This window comes from Brassica rapa, unplaced genomic scaffold, assembly GCF_000309985.2.
Source record: "Brassica rapa cultivar Chiifu-401-42 unplaced genomic scaffold, CAAS_Brap_v3.01 Scaffold0492, whole genome shotgun sequence".
Taxonomy (NCBI): Eukaryota; Viridiplantae; Streptophyta; class Magnoliopsida; order Brassicales; family Brassicaceae; genus Brassica; species Brassica rapa.
Window position 1 is genome coordinate 2675 of NW_022610433.1, and position 15424 is coordinate 18098.

The 15424-nt window shown below is 38.5% G+C and overlaps 1 long non-coding RNA gene across 1 annotated transcript; it reads left to right on the forward strand.

The window, feature by feature from the left end:
- Positions 1-6271: 6271 nt before the first annotated feature.
- On the forward strand, positions 6272-11106 carry LOC117130479. Its single transcript, XR_004453863.1, has 2 exons — positions 6272-6366; positions 10489-11106. It is a non-coding gene; the product is annotated as an uncharacterized LOC117130479 (long non-coding RNA).
- Positions 11107-15424: the final 4318 nt, after the last annotated feature.

Consider the following 15424-nt stretch of genomic DNA (forward strand, 5'->3'; position numbering starts at 1 on the left):
GATGTAAGAAGCTTGATTTTGATACATAAAGTAATGGAGAATCACTAGGAAGTTGAATAAATCTCATAGGAGTTAGGATGAAGAAGCTATCCCACTTTCAAATCAGGTGATCCCAGTTTTCCTGTTTGGGAATATGACAGCTTCTTTGTCATTCTAATCAAACCAGGATGAATCGCGATGTAAGAAGCTTGATTTTGATACATAAAGTAATGGAGAATCACTAGGAAGTTGAATAAATCTCATAGGAGTTAGGATGAAGAAGCTATCCCACTTTCAAATCAGGTGATCCCAGTTTTCCTGTTTGGGAATATGACAGCTTCTTTGTCATTCTAATCAAACCAGGATGAATCGCGATGTAAGAAGCTTGATTTTGATACATAAAGTAATGGAGAATCACTAGGAAGTTGAATAAATCTCATAGGAGTTAGGATGAAGAAGCTATCCCACTTTCAAATCAGGTGATCCCAGTTTTCCTGTTTGGGAATATGACAGCTTCTTTGTCATTCTAATCAAACCAGGATGAATCGCGATGTAAGAAGCTTGATTTTGATACATAAAGTAATGGAGAATCACTAGGAAGTTGAATAAATCTCATAGGAGTTAGGATGAAGAAGCTATCCCACTTTCAAATCAGGTGATCCCAGTTTTCCTGTTTGGGAATATGACAGCTTCTTTGTCATTCTAATCAAACCAGGATGAATCGCGATGTAAGAAGCTTGATTTTGATACATAAAGTAATGGAGAATCACTAGGAAGTTGAATAAATCTCATAGGAGTTAGGATGAAGAAGCTATCCCACTTTCAAATCAGGTGATCCCAGTTTTCCTGTTTGGGAATATGACAGCTTCTTTGTCATTCTAATCAAACCAGGATGAATCGCGATGTAAGAAGCTTGATTTTGATACATAAAGTAATGGAGAATCACTAGGAAGTTGAATAAATCTCATAGGAGTTAGGATGAAGAAGCTATCCCACTTTCAAATCAGGTGATCCCAGTTTTCCTGTTTGGGAATATGACAGCTTCTTTGTCATTCTAATCAAACCAGGATGAATCGCGATGTAAGAAGCTTGATTTTGATACATAAAGTAATGGAGAATCACTAGGAAGTTGAATAAATCTCATAGGAGTTAGGATGAAGAAGCTATCCCACTTTCAAATCAGGTGATCCCAGTTTTCCTGTTTGGGAATATGACAGCTTCTTTGTCATTCTAATCAAACCAGGATGAATCGCGATGTAAGAAGCTTGATTTTGATACATAAAGTAATGGAGAATCACTAGGAAGTTGAATAAATCTCATAGGAGTTAGGATGAAGAAGCTATCCCACTTTCAAATCAGGTGATCCCAGTTTTCCTGTTTGGGAATATGACAGCTTCTTTGTCATTCTAATCAAACCAGGATGAATCGCGATGTAAGAAGCTTGATTTTGATACATAAAGTAATGGAGAATCACTAGGAAGTTGAATAAATCTCATAGGAGTTAGGATGAAGAAGCTATCCCACTTTCAAATCAGGTGATCCCAGTTTTCCTGTTTGGGAATATGACAGCTTCTTTGTCATTCTAATCAAACCAGGATGAATCGCGATGTAAGAAGCTTGATTTTGATACATAAAGTAATGGAGAATCACTAGGAAGTTGAATAAATCTCATAGGAGTTAGGATGAAGAAGCTATCCCACTTTCAAATCAGGTGATCCCAGTTTTCCTGTTTGGGAATATGACAGCTTCTTTGTCATTCTAATCAAACCAGGATGAATCGCGATGTAAGAAGCTTGATTTTGATACATAAAGTAATGGAGAATCACTAGGAAGTTGAATAAATCTCATAGGAGTTAGGATGAAGAAGCTATCCCACTTTCAAATCAGGTGATCCCAGTTTTCCTGTTTGGGAATATGACAGCTTCTTTGTCATTCTAATCAAACCAGGATGAATCGCGATGTAAGAAGCTTGATTTTGATACATAAAGTAATGGAGAATCACTAGGAAGTTGAATAAATCTCATAGGAGTTAGGATGAAGAAGCTATCCCACTTTCAAATCAGGTGATCCCAGTTTTCCTGTTTGGGAATATGACAGCTTCTTTGTCATTCTAATCAAACCAGGATGAATCGCGATGTAAGAAGCTTGATTTTGATACATAAAGTAATGGAGAATCACTAGGAAGTTGAATAAATCTCATAGGAGTTAGGATGAAGAAGCTATCCCACTTTCAAATCAGGTGATCCCAGTTTTCCTGTTTGGGAATATGACAGCTTCTTTGTCATTCTAATCAAACCAGGATGAATCGCGATGTAAGAAGCTTGATTTTGATACATAAAGTAATGGAGAATCACTAGGAAGTTGAATAAATCTCATAGGAGTTAGGATGAAGAAGCTATCCCACTTTCAAATCAGGTGATCCCAGTTTTCCTGTTTGGGAATATGACAGCTTCTTTGTCATTCTAATCAAACCAGGATGAATCGCGATGTAAGAAGCTTGATTTTGATACATAAAGTAATGGAGAATCACTAGGAAGTTGAATAAATCTCATAGGAGTTAGGATGAAGAAGCTATCCCACTTTCAAATCAGGTGATCCCAGTTTTCCTGTTTGGGAATATGACAGCTTCTTTGTCATTCTAATCAAACCAGGATGAATCGCGATGTAAGAAGCTTGATTTTGATACATAAAGTAATGGAGAATCACTAGGAAGTTGAATAAATCTCATAGGAGTTAGGATGAAGAAGCTATCCCACTTTCAAATCAGGTGATCCCAGTTTTCCTGTTTGGGAATATGACAGCTTCTTTGTCATTCTAATCAAACCAGGATGAATCGCGATGTAAGAAGCTTGATTTTGATACATAAAGTAATGGAGAATCACTAGGAAGTTGAATAAATCTCATAGGAGTTAGGATGAAGAAGCTATCCCACTTTCAAATCAGGTGATCCCAGTTTTCCTGTTTGGGAATATGACAGCTTCTTTGTCATTCTAATCAAACCAGGATGAATCGCGATGTAAGAAGCTTGATTTTGATACATAAAGTAATGGAGAATCACTAGGAAGTTGAATAAATCTCATAGGAGTTAGGATGAAGAAGCTATCCCACTTTCAAATCAGGTGATCCCAGTTTTCCTGTTTGGGAATATGACAGCTTCTTTGTCATTCTAATCAAACCAGGATGAATCGCGATGTAAGAAGCTTGATTTTGATACATAAAGTAATGGAGAATCACTAGGAAGTTGAATAAATCTCATAGGAGTTAGGATGAAGAAGCTATCCCACTTTCAAATCAGGTGATCCCAGTTTTCCTGTTTGGGAATATGACAGCTTCTTTGTCATTCTAATCAAACCAGGATGAATCGCGATGTAAGAAGCTTGATTTTGATACATAAAGTAATGGAGAATCACTAGGAAGTTGAATAAATCTCATAGGAGTTAGGATGAAGAAGCTATCCCACTTTCAAATCAGGTGATCCCAGTTTTCCTGTTTGGGAATATGACAGCTTCTTTGTCATTCTAATCAAACCAGGATGAATCGCGATGTAAGAAGCTTGATTTTGATACATAAAGTAATGGAGAATCACTAGGAAGTTGAATAAATCTCATAGGAGTTAGGATGAAGAAGCTATCCCACTTTCAAATCAGGTGATCCCAGTTTTCCTGTTTGGGAATATGACAGCTTCTTTGTCATTCTAATCAAACCAGGATGAATCGCGATGTAAGAAGCTTGATTTTGATACATAAAGTAATGGAGAATCACTAGGAAGTTGAATAAATCTCATAGGAGTTAGGATGAAGAAGCTATCCCACTTTCAAATCAGGTGATCCCAGTTTTCCTGTTTGGGAATATGACAGCTTCTTTGTCATTCTAATCAAACCAGGATGAATCGCGATGTAAGAAGCTTGATTTTGATACATAAAGTAATGGAGAATCACTAGGAAGTTGAATAAATCTCATAGGAGTTAGGATGAAGAAGCTATCCCACTTTCAAATCAGGTGATCCCAGTTTTCCTGTTTGGGAATATGACAGCTTCTTTGTCATTCTAATCAAACCAGGATGAATCGCGATGTAAGAAGCTTGATTTTGATACATAAAGTAATGGAGAATCACTAGGAAGTTGAATAAATCTCATAGGAGTTAGGATGAAGAAGCTATCCCACTTTCAAATCAGGTGATCCCAGTTTTCCTGTTTGGGAATATGACAGCTTCTTTGTCATTCTAATCAAACCAGGATGAATCGCGATGTAAGAAGCTTGATTTTGATACATAAAGTAATGGAGAATCACTAGGAAGTTGAATAAATCTCATAGGAGTTAGGATGAAGAAGCTATCCCACTTTCAAATCAGGTGATCCCAGTTTTCCTGTTTGGGAATATGACAGCTTCTTTGTCATTCTAATCAAACCAGGATGAATCGCGATGTAAGAAGCTTGATTTTGATACATAAAGTAATGGAGAATCACTAGGAAGTTGAATAAATCTCATAGGAGTTAGGATGAAGAAGCTATCCCACTTTCAAATCAGGTGATCCCAGTTTTCCTGTTTGGGAATATGACAGCTTCTTTGTCATTCTAATCAAACCAGGATGAATCGCGATGTAAGAAGCTTGATTTTGATACATAAAGTAATGGAGAATCACTAGGAAGTTGAATAAATCTCATAGGAGTTAGGATGAAGAAGCTATCCCACTTTCAAATCAGGTGATCCCAGTTTTCCTGTTTGGGAATATGACAGCTTCTTTGTCATTCTAATCAAACCAGGATGAATCGCGATGTAAGAAGCTTGATTTTGATACATAAAGTAATGGAGAATCACTAGGAAGTTGAATAAATCTCATAGGAGTTAGGATGAAGAAGCTATCCCACTTTCAAATCAGGTGATCCCAGTTTTCCTGTTTGGGAATATGACAGCTTCTTTGTCATTCTAATCAAACCAGGATGAATCGCGATGTAAGAAGCTTGATTTTGATACATAAAGTAATGGAGAATCACTAGGAAGTTGAATAAATCTCATAGGAGTTAGGATGAAGAAGCTATCCCACTTTCAAATCAGGTGATCCCAGTTTTCCTGTTTGGGAATATGACAGCTTCTTTGTCATTCTAATCAAACCAGGATGAATCGCGATGTAAGAAGCTTGATTTTGATACATAAAGTAATGGAGAATCACTAGGAAGTTGAATAAATCTCATAGGAGTTAGGATGAAGAAGCTATCCCACTTTCAAATCAGGTGATCCCAGTTTTCCTGTTTGGGAATATGACAGCTTCTTTGTCATTCTAATCAAACCAGGATGAATCGCGATGTAAGAAGCTTGATTTTGATACATAAAGTAATGGAGAATCACTAGGAAGTTGAATAAATCTCATAGGAGTTAGGATGAAGAAGCTATCCCACTTTCAAATCAGGTGATCCCAGTTTTCCTGTTTGGGAATATGACAGCTTCTTTGTCATTCTAATCAAACCAGGATGAATCGCGATGTAAGAAGCTTGATTTTGATACATAAAGTAATGGAGAATCACTAGGAAGTTGAATAAATCTCATAGGAGTTAGGATGAAGAAGCTATCCCACTTTCAAATCAGGTGATCCCAGTTTTCCTGTTTGGGAATATGACAGCTTCTTTGTCATTCTAATCAAACCAGGATGAATCGCGATGTAAGAAGCTTGATTTTGATACATAAAGTAATGGAGAATCACTAGGAAGTTGAATAAATCTCATAGGAGTTAGGATGAAGAAGCTATCCCACTTTCAAATCAGGTGATCCCAGTTTTCCTGTTTGGGAATATGACAGCTTCTTTGTCATTCTAATCAAACCAGGATGAATCGCGATGTAAGAAGCTTGATTTTGATACATAAAGTAATGGAGAATCACTAGGAAGTTGAATAAATCTCATAGGAGTTAGGATGAAGAAGCTATCCCACTTTCAAATCAGGTGATCCCAGTTTTCCTGTTTGGGAATATGACAGCTTCTTTGTCATTCTAATCAAACCAGGATGAATCGCGATGTAAGAAGCTTGATTTTGATACATAAAGTAATGGAGAATCACTAGGAAGTTGAATAAATCTCATAGGAGTTAGGATGAAGAAGCTATCCCACTTTCAAATCAGGTGATCCCAGTTTTCCTGTTTGGGAATATGACAGCTTCTTTGTCATTCTAATCAAACCAGGATGAATCGCGATGTAAGAAGCTTGATTTTGATACATAAAGTAATGGAGAATCACTAGGAAGTTGAATAAATCTCATAGGAGTTAGGATGAAGAAGCTATCCCACTTTCAAATCAGGTGATCCCAGTTTTCCTGTTTGGGAATATGACAGCTTCTTTGTCATTCTAATCAAACCAGGATGAATCGCGATGTAAGAAGCTTGATTTTGATACATAAAGTAATGGAGAATCACTAGGAAGTTGAATAAATCTCATAGGAGTTAGGATGAAGAAGCTATCCCACTTTCAAATCAGGTGATCCCAGTTTTCCTGTTTGGGAATATGACAGCTTCTTTGTCATTCTAATCAAACCAGGATGAATCGCGATGTAAGAAGCTTGATTTTGATACATAAAGTAATGGAGAATCACTAGGAAGTTGAATAAATCTCATAGGAGTTAGGATGAAGAAGCTATCCCACTTTCAAATCAGGTGATCCCAGTTTTCCTGTTTGGGAATATGACAGCTTCTTTGTCATTCTAATCAAACCAGGATGAATCGCGATGTAAGAAGCTTGATTTTGATACATAAAGTAATGGAGAATCACTAGGAAGTTGAATAAATCTCATAGGAGTTAGGATGAAGAAGCTATCCCACTTTCAAATCAGGTGATCCCAGTTTTCCTGTTTGGGAATATGACAGCTTCTTTGTCATTCTAATCAAACCAGGATGAATCGCGATGTAAGAAGCTTGATTTTGATACATAAAGTAATGGAGAATCACTAGGAAGTTGAATAAATCTCATAGGAGTTAGGATGAAGAAGCTATCCCACTTTCAAATCAGGTGATCCCAGTTTTCCTGTTTGGGAATATGACAGCTTCTTTGTCATTCTAATCAAACCAGGATGAATCGCGATGTAAGAAGCTTGATTTTGATACATAAAGTAATGGAGAATCACTAGGAAGTTGAATAAATCTCATAGGAGTTAGGATGAAGAAGCTATCCCACTTTCAAATCAGGTGATCCCAGTTTTCCTGTTTGGGAATATGACAGCTTCTTTGTCATTCTAATCAAACCAGGATGAATCGCGATGTAAGAAGCTTGATTTTGATACATAAAGTAATGGAGAATCACTAGGAAGTTGAATAAATCTCATAGGAGTTAGGATGAAGAAGCTATCCCACTTTCAAATCAGGTGATCCCAGTTTTCCTGTTTGGGAATATGACAGCTTCTTTGTCATTCTAATCAAACCAGGATGAATCGCGATGTAAGAAGCTTGATTTTGATACATAAAGTAATGGAGAATCACTAGGAAGTTGAATAAATCTCATAGGAGTTAGGATGAAGAAGCTATCCCACTTTCAAATCAGGTGATCCCAGTTTTCCTGTTTGGGAATATGACAGCTTCTTTGTCATTCTAATCAAACCAGGATGAATCGCGATGTAAGAAGCTTGATTTTGATACATAAAGTAATGGAGAATCACTAGGAAGTTGAATAAATCTCATAGGAGTTAGGATGAAGAAGCTATCCCACTTTCAAATCAGGTGATCCCAGTTTTCCTGTTTGGGAATATGACAGCTTCTTTGTCATTCTAATCAAACCAGGATGAATCGCGATGTAAGAAGCTTGATTTTGATACATAAAGTAATGGAGAATCACTAGGAAGTTGAATAAATCTCATAGGAGTTAGGATGAAGAAGCTATCCCACTTTCAAATCAGGTGATCCCAGTTTTCCTGTTTGGGAATATGACAGCTTCTTTGTCATTCTAATCAAACCAGGATGAATCGCGATGTAAGAAGCTTGATTTTGATACATAAAGTAATGGAGAATCACTAGGAAGTTGAATAAATCTCATAGGAGTTAGGATGAAGAAGCTATCCCACTTTCAAATCAGGTGATCCCAGTTTTCCTGTTTGGGAATATGACAGCTTCTTTGTCATTCTAATCAAACCAGGATGAATCGCGATGTAAGAAGCTTGATTTTGATACATAAAGTAATGGAGAATCACTAGGAAGTTGAATAAATCTCATAGGAGTTAGGATGAAGAAGCTATCCCACTTTCAAATCAGGTGATCCCAGTTTTCCTGTTTGGGAATATGACAGCTTCTTTGTCATTCTAATCAAACCAGGATGAATCGCGATGTAAGAAGCTTGATTTTGATATATAAAGTAATGGAGAATCACTAGGAAGTTGAATAAATCTCATAGGAGTTAGGATGAAGAAGCTATCCCACTTTCAAATCAGGTGATCCCAGTTTTCCTGTTTGGGAATATGACAGCTTCTTGTCATTCTAATCAAACCAGGATGAATCGCGATGTAAGAAGCTTGATTTTGATACATAAAGTAATGGAGAATCACTAGGAAGTTGAATAAATCTCATAGGAGTTAGGATGAAGAAGCTATCCCACTTTCAAATCAGGTGATCCCAGTTTTCCTGTTTGGGAATATGACAGCTTCTTTGTCATTCTAATCAAACCAGGATGAATCGCGATGTAAGAAGCTTGATTTTGATACATAAAGTAATGGAGAATCACTAGGAAGTTGAAGAAATCTCATAGGAGTTAGGATGAAGAAGCTATCCCACTTTCAAATCAGGTGATCCCAGTTTTCCTGTTTGGGAATATGACAGCTTCTTTGTCATTCTAATCAAACCAGGATGAATCGCGATGTAAGAAGCTTGATTTTGATACATAAAGTAATGGAGAATCACTAGGAAGTTGAATAAATCTCATAGGAGTTAGGATGAAGAAGCTATCCCACTTTCAAATCAGGTGATCCCAGTTTTCCTGTTTGGGAATATGACAGCTTCCTTGTCATTCTAATCAAACCAGGATGAATCGCGATGTAAGAAGCTTGATTTTGATACATAAAGTAATGGAGAATCACTAGGAAGTTGAATAAATCTCATAGGAGTTAGGATGAAGAAGCTATCCCACTTTCAAATCAGGTGATCCCAGTTTTCCTGTTTGGGAATATGACAGCTTCTTTGTCATTCTAATCAAACCAGGATGAATCGCGATGTAAGAAGCTTGATTTTGATACATAAAGTAATGGAGAATCACTAGGAAGTTGAAGAAATCTCATAGGAGTTAGGATGAAGAAGCTATCCCACTTTCAAATCAGGTGATCCCAGTTTTCCTGTTTGGGAATATGACAGCTTCTTTGTCATTCTATTCAAACCAGAATGAATCGCGATGTAAGAAGCTTGATTTTGATACATAAAGTAATGGAGAATCACTAGGAAGTTGAAGAAATCTCATAGGAGTTAGGATGAAGAAGCTATCCCACTTTCAAATCAGGTGATCCCAGTTTTCCGGTTTGGAATATGACAGCTTCTTTGTCATTCTAATCGGACCAGGATGAATCGTGATGTAAGAAGCTTGATTTTGATACATAAAGTAATGGAGAATCACTAGGAAGTTGAATAAATCTAATAGGAGTTAGGATGAAAAAGCTGTCCCACTTTCAAATCAGGTGATCCCAATTTTCCTGTTTGGGAATATGACAGCTTCTTTGTCATTCTAATCAAACCAGGATGAATCGCGATGTAAGAAGCTTGATTTTGATACATAAAGTAATGGAGAATCACTAGGAAGTTGAATAAATCTCATAGGAGTTAGGATGAAGAAGCTATCCCACTTTCAAATCAGGTGATCCCACTTTTCCTGTTTGGGAATATGACAGCTTCTTTGTCATTCTAATCAAACCAGGATGAATCGCGATGTAAGAAGCTTGATTTTGATATATAAAGTAATGGAGAATCACTAGGAAGTTGAAGAAATCTCATAGGAGTTAGGATGAAGAAGCTGTCCCACTTTCAAATCAGGTGATCCCAATTTTCCTGTTTGGGAATATGACAGCTTCTTTGTCATTCTAATCAAACCAGGATGAATCGCGATGTAAGAAGCTTGATTTTGATACATAAAGTAATGGAGAATCACTAGGAAGTTGAAGAAATCTCATAGGAGTTAGGATGAAGAAGCTATCCCACTTTCAAATCAGTTGATCCCAGTTTTCCTGTTTGGAAATATGACAGCTTCTTTGTCATTCGAATCAAACCAGGATGAATCGTGATGTAAGAAGCTTGATTTTGATACATAAAGTAATGGTGAATCACTAGGAAGTTGAATAAATCTCATAGGAGTTAGGATGAAGAGACTATCCCACTTTCAAATCAGGTGATCCCACTTTTCCTGTTTGGGAATATGACAGCTTCTTTGTCATTCTAATCAAACCAGAATGAATCGGGATGTAAGAAGCTTGATTTTGATACATAAAGTAATGGAGAATCACTAGGAAGTTGAAGAAATCTCATAGGAGTTAGGATGAAGAAGCTATCCCACTTTCAAATCAGGTGATCCCAGTTTTCCTGTTTGGGAATATGACAGCTTCTTTGTCATTCTAATCAAACCAGGATGAATCACGATGTAAGAAGCTTGATTTTGATATATAAAGTAATGCTCCCATGAGCTGCTTCAATCCCACATCTTGTATGGTTTTCTTGAACAACTCTATCTTCATACCTCAGACTCCACGCCTGACCTGCTTCTGTAGCCATCCTTCTCAAAGGCTTCCCCTTTTTATGACTACTCCACAACACACAGCTCCTCAACACTGCCTTCGCCCATCTTGACCAACTTCCACCAGTTTCCTCTTCAAGCTTCAATGGAGTACTAGAACTATGCTTCATCTCCATGCCTAGGTTGTTTGTTTCCATCAGAAAAATCCAAACGAGCCTAGTGACTGAAGAACATAACCCAGACTCACCAAGAACACTCAAGAACACCAAGAACACTAAGAACACTCAAGAAAGAACCCAGATTTGCGAAAAAGAAATCACACACTCACCCCCTTTTGAGCAACCTGGCTCTGATACCATATACACTTTTGTGTTTTAGAGTGTGTTTAATAATAATCAGAGAAGATTAGAGTAAAGTTTAGAGAGAATAGAGAGATTCTAGAGAGAGAGAGAGACTCAAAACTCTATTAATTAATTCATCTGAATGTTTACAAGAGATAAAGAGATTACACTCATGTCTAGGTTCAATGAATTCAACTCAGACCTATAAGCATGTGAGGTCAATACAGATAATAGGCTGAGATGCTTCACATGCTTGGACAGGCTGTAAAGTGGCTTCACCTTTCCAGCTATGACCAAACCTTATCCACACCACTCCTTGCTCCCCTTTGGATGTGATCCCTTCTCCAAATAGGTTCAAGGTAACTTCCCATGCTTTTATCTTACCACTCCAAAGTTACTGTGGTAAAATAAAAGTTACCATGGTAAAACTCTAAAGTTACTGTCTCAGCCTCAACACTCTATTAACCCCAAAGCTCCATCTCTTCACTTCTTGGTCTTCATCTCAACACTATCACCAGCCCAATCCGCATCACAGTATCCAACCACTTCAGTGCTCCCATTGCAACCCATCCATACTCCTTGATCTGGTGAGCCGTTGAGATACATCAAGATCCTCTCCACCATGCGCCAATGATGTTCCTTAGGCACTTGCATGTGTTGACTCACCTGATTCACAGCAAACCAAATGTCAGGCCTAGTTATGATAAGGAAAATCAATTTGCCAACTAGCTTTCTATAGAGTTTAGGATCCTGATAAGGTTTGCTGTCTTCAATCTCCCCCTCTCGTGGGACTTTGTAGCCATCCTCCATAGGTATCCTTGCTGTCTTGCCTCCATAAGCACCTGCACCTTTCAAAAGATCAAGTGTATACTTCCTTTGGGACATGAACAAACCTTCTTTGGATCTACATATCTCAATTCCAAGAAAGTATTTCATTTCTCCCAAGTCTTTAATCTCAAACATGGATTTAAGGAACTCCTTGGTTGCTATGATACCTTCCTTATCACTTCCTGTGATAATGATATCATCAACATACACAAGGAGTGCAATCATACCTGAGGGAGTAGTGAGAGTGAAGAGGGTGTGGTCTAGTTCAGACTTCTTAAAGCCTCGGCCATTCAGAGTAGTACTCAGCTTGTTGTACCAAGCTCTTGGTGATTGCTTCAGTCCATAGATAGCTTTCTTCAGTCTCAACACATTCCCTCTCTTCACTAAGTGTTCCAAGCCTGGAGGCGGATGCATATACACTTCATCCTCCAGCTCTCCTTGTAGAAATGCATTCTTCACATCCATTTGCCATAAGCCCCATCCAAGGTTCACAGCTAAGCTCAATACAATCCGGATTGTGTGTAGTTTAGCTACTGGCGCAAAGGTCTCAATGTAATCTTCTCCATAAGTTTGAGTGAAACCTCTTGCAACTAGTCTTGACTTCTTCCTCTCAACTGTTCCATCAGCCTTATACTTGATTGTGAAGATCCATCTACTAGTCACAGCATTCTTCCCTTTTGGCAACTCACTCTCATACCATGTATCATTCTTGATCATAGCTCCTGCCTGTTGAGATGAGTTGAGACATTTGAGGTAAAGACACAAAGGAGTTGAGAACATAAAGAGAGCAAAGAGGTGAAGAGGAGGAATGGGTTGATCATCCGTACAAGGCCGTACAAGTGATCATCCGTACAAGGTAAAAGGGGTCAAAGTAACTATCCAAGTAACTCCCATGTACTGAGCTTAAGTTACACTCGGCCAAGACCTTATCCGAACGTTGAGAGGATAAGGGAGACGCGGCTTGACAGCTAGGACAGGCTGGCAAGAGCTGGAAAGGAAGAGCATCTAGTCTTGGATCAAGAAGATGCTCCAAACGTGTGAAGACACTCATTGGCCGGTTCAAATTAAAGCTTAAGCTCCTCTTTGACTCTACATGCTTACTTAGCTTTATGATTTCGAAAACCCTAAGTGTATGGACCTATATATATGTAATCTCATCCCTTAATAAAGATTAGACAGTTCTAAACAATCTTTCTCTTTACTCATTTCATCATGATTCTCCATTAGCCTCTAATCAGTCTCTTAAATCTCTTATTCTCTTCCTTAATCCTATTCTAAACTCAGATTAATCTTTATATTCCTAAAAGTCATATGGTATCAGAGCCAGGTTGATTACAATCTGAGTTCTTTGGTAGCTCTCTTAAAGATTCAAGGTTGAAATCTTTGAGAGGTCTAGTGAGTGCGTTGAAGGTTTCTTTGAAGTTCCAAGCTCAAGGTCGATTCTTTGTGACTTGGTGATACTTTGGGGGTTCATTTGAGGACTCAAGAGTGAAGGTGTGTTCTGGAGAGCTGCGTGAGTTCTCAGTACAAGATCTAGTCTTTTGTTCAAGCTGTAGACGTCAAGCTGTTCAGAATGGAGAGTGGCATGAAGATGAAGGTCGCGGTGACATTCAAGGGGAGCAACTACCTAGTCTGGTCTAGGATGGTGAAGACTGCTGTGGGAAGCAAGGGTCTGTGGAAGCATATCACATCTGGTGAGGCTCCAATGGCGATTACCCAAGGAGGTGATAAGGAGAGCCCCACGGAGAGTGATGTTGAGAAGTGGCAACAAGAAGACATGATGGTAATGACAGTACTTCATGCTTCATTGGAGCCAGCTATCTTAGATGCTTATAGCTACTGTGAGACAGCCAAGGAGCTGTGGGATACTCTGAAGAAAGTGTATGGGAACACTTCTAATCTGAACCGGGTGTTTGAAGTCAAGAAGGCAATCAATGGGCTCACGCAAGAAGACATGGAGTTTACTAAGCACCTAGGGAGGTTCCGGTCTCTGTGGTCTGAGTTGGAGATGCTGAGGCCAAGCACGGTTGATCCTGAGCTGCTGAATGAGAGGCGTGAGCAGGATAAGGTCTTTGGGTTGCTACTCACGTTGAACCCAAGCTACAATGGCCTTATCCAACATATGCTGAGGTCTGGGAAACTACCTGATCTTGAGGAAGTGTGTGCGCAGATACAGAAGGAGCAGGGCTCAATGGGCTTGTTTGGAGGCAAGGGAGACTTGTCCCTTGCAAATGCTGCGCAATCTGACCGAGAAGAGACTCCACAAGCCAACAAAGCCACACACAACAAGTTTGAAGACAGGAAGTTCAATGGAAGCTGTGATCATTGCAAGAAGCATGGACACAAGAAGAGTCAGTGCTGGATACTCCATCCCCACTTGAAGCCGGCCAAGTTCATGAAGGAGAGAGAAGCTAGAGCTCACATGACTGAAGGAACAAGTGGAGCAGGGCCATCTAACCGAGCTACTGAAGTGGAGAACCGTGAAGGTGATGGCTAGGCTTTGGTGACCTATACTGGAGCTATCAACCCCCGAGGCAATGATCAGGACTTCATCAGGAGATCCGAGATGGATGCACTCATCAAAATGCTCAAGGATAATGGTAACATTCATGGGTATTCATTTGGTGCATCTATGATTGCTAGAACTATAGAAATGACTCCTAATGTGGCTGAGATTGCTAGGATTGATAGTAAGACTGGAATTGAACATTGCTTTGATAGAAATGCTAGGATGAATGCATATAGATCACCAATTAGTATCTGCCATAGTGCTAGCAATACATCCAAACCATTGATTATAGATTCTGGTGCATCTCATCATATGATTAGTGACACCAACTTGATTAAAGATATAGAACCTACTAATGGATGTGTGATGATTGCAAATGGAGATAAGATACCCATCAAGGGTATAGGAAACTTGAAGCTATTTGATAAGAACACTAGAGCATTTTATATTCCGGAATTCACATCAAACCTACTTTCAGTTAAGAAATGCACTACTGATTTGAATTGCAATGTTATATTCAGTCCTAATGATGTGAAGTTTCAGGATATTGAGAGCAGCCAATTGATTGGAAAAGGAGTTACAAAGGGAGACTTATACATGCTTGAGAAGCTTGATCCTGTTTCCAATTATAACTGCTCATTTACTTCTGCTTCTAGTTTGAATAAAAATGCATTGTGGCATGCTAGATTAGGACATCCACATGGGAGAGCCTTAAGCTTAATGTTACCAGGTGTTGTTTTCGAAAATAAGAATTGTGAAGCTTGCATTTTAGGCAAGCATTGTAAGAATGTTTTTCCAAGAACATCTACTGTTTATGAAAGTTGCTTTGATTTAATTCACACTGATGTTTGGACTGCACCTAGCTTATCTAGAGATAATCATAAGTACTTTGTCACATTCATTGATGAAAAATCTAAATACACCTGGTTAACACTAATCCCATCAAAAGATAGGGTGATAGATGCATTCAAGAACTTTCAAGCTTATGTGACTAACCATTATCATGCTAAGATTAAAATTTTGAGATCAGATAATGGAGGAGAGTACACAAGCTATGCATTCAAGAGTCATCTAGAGCATCATGGAATCCTT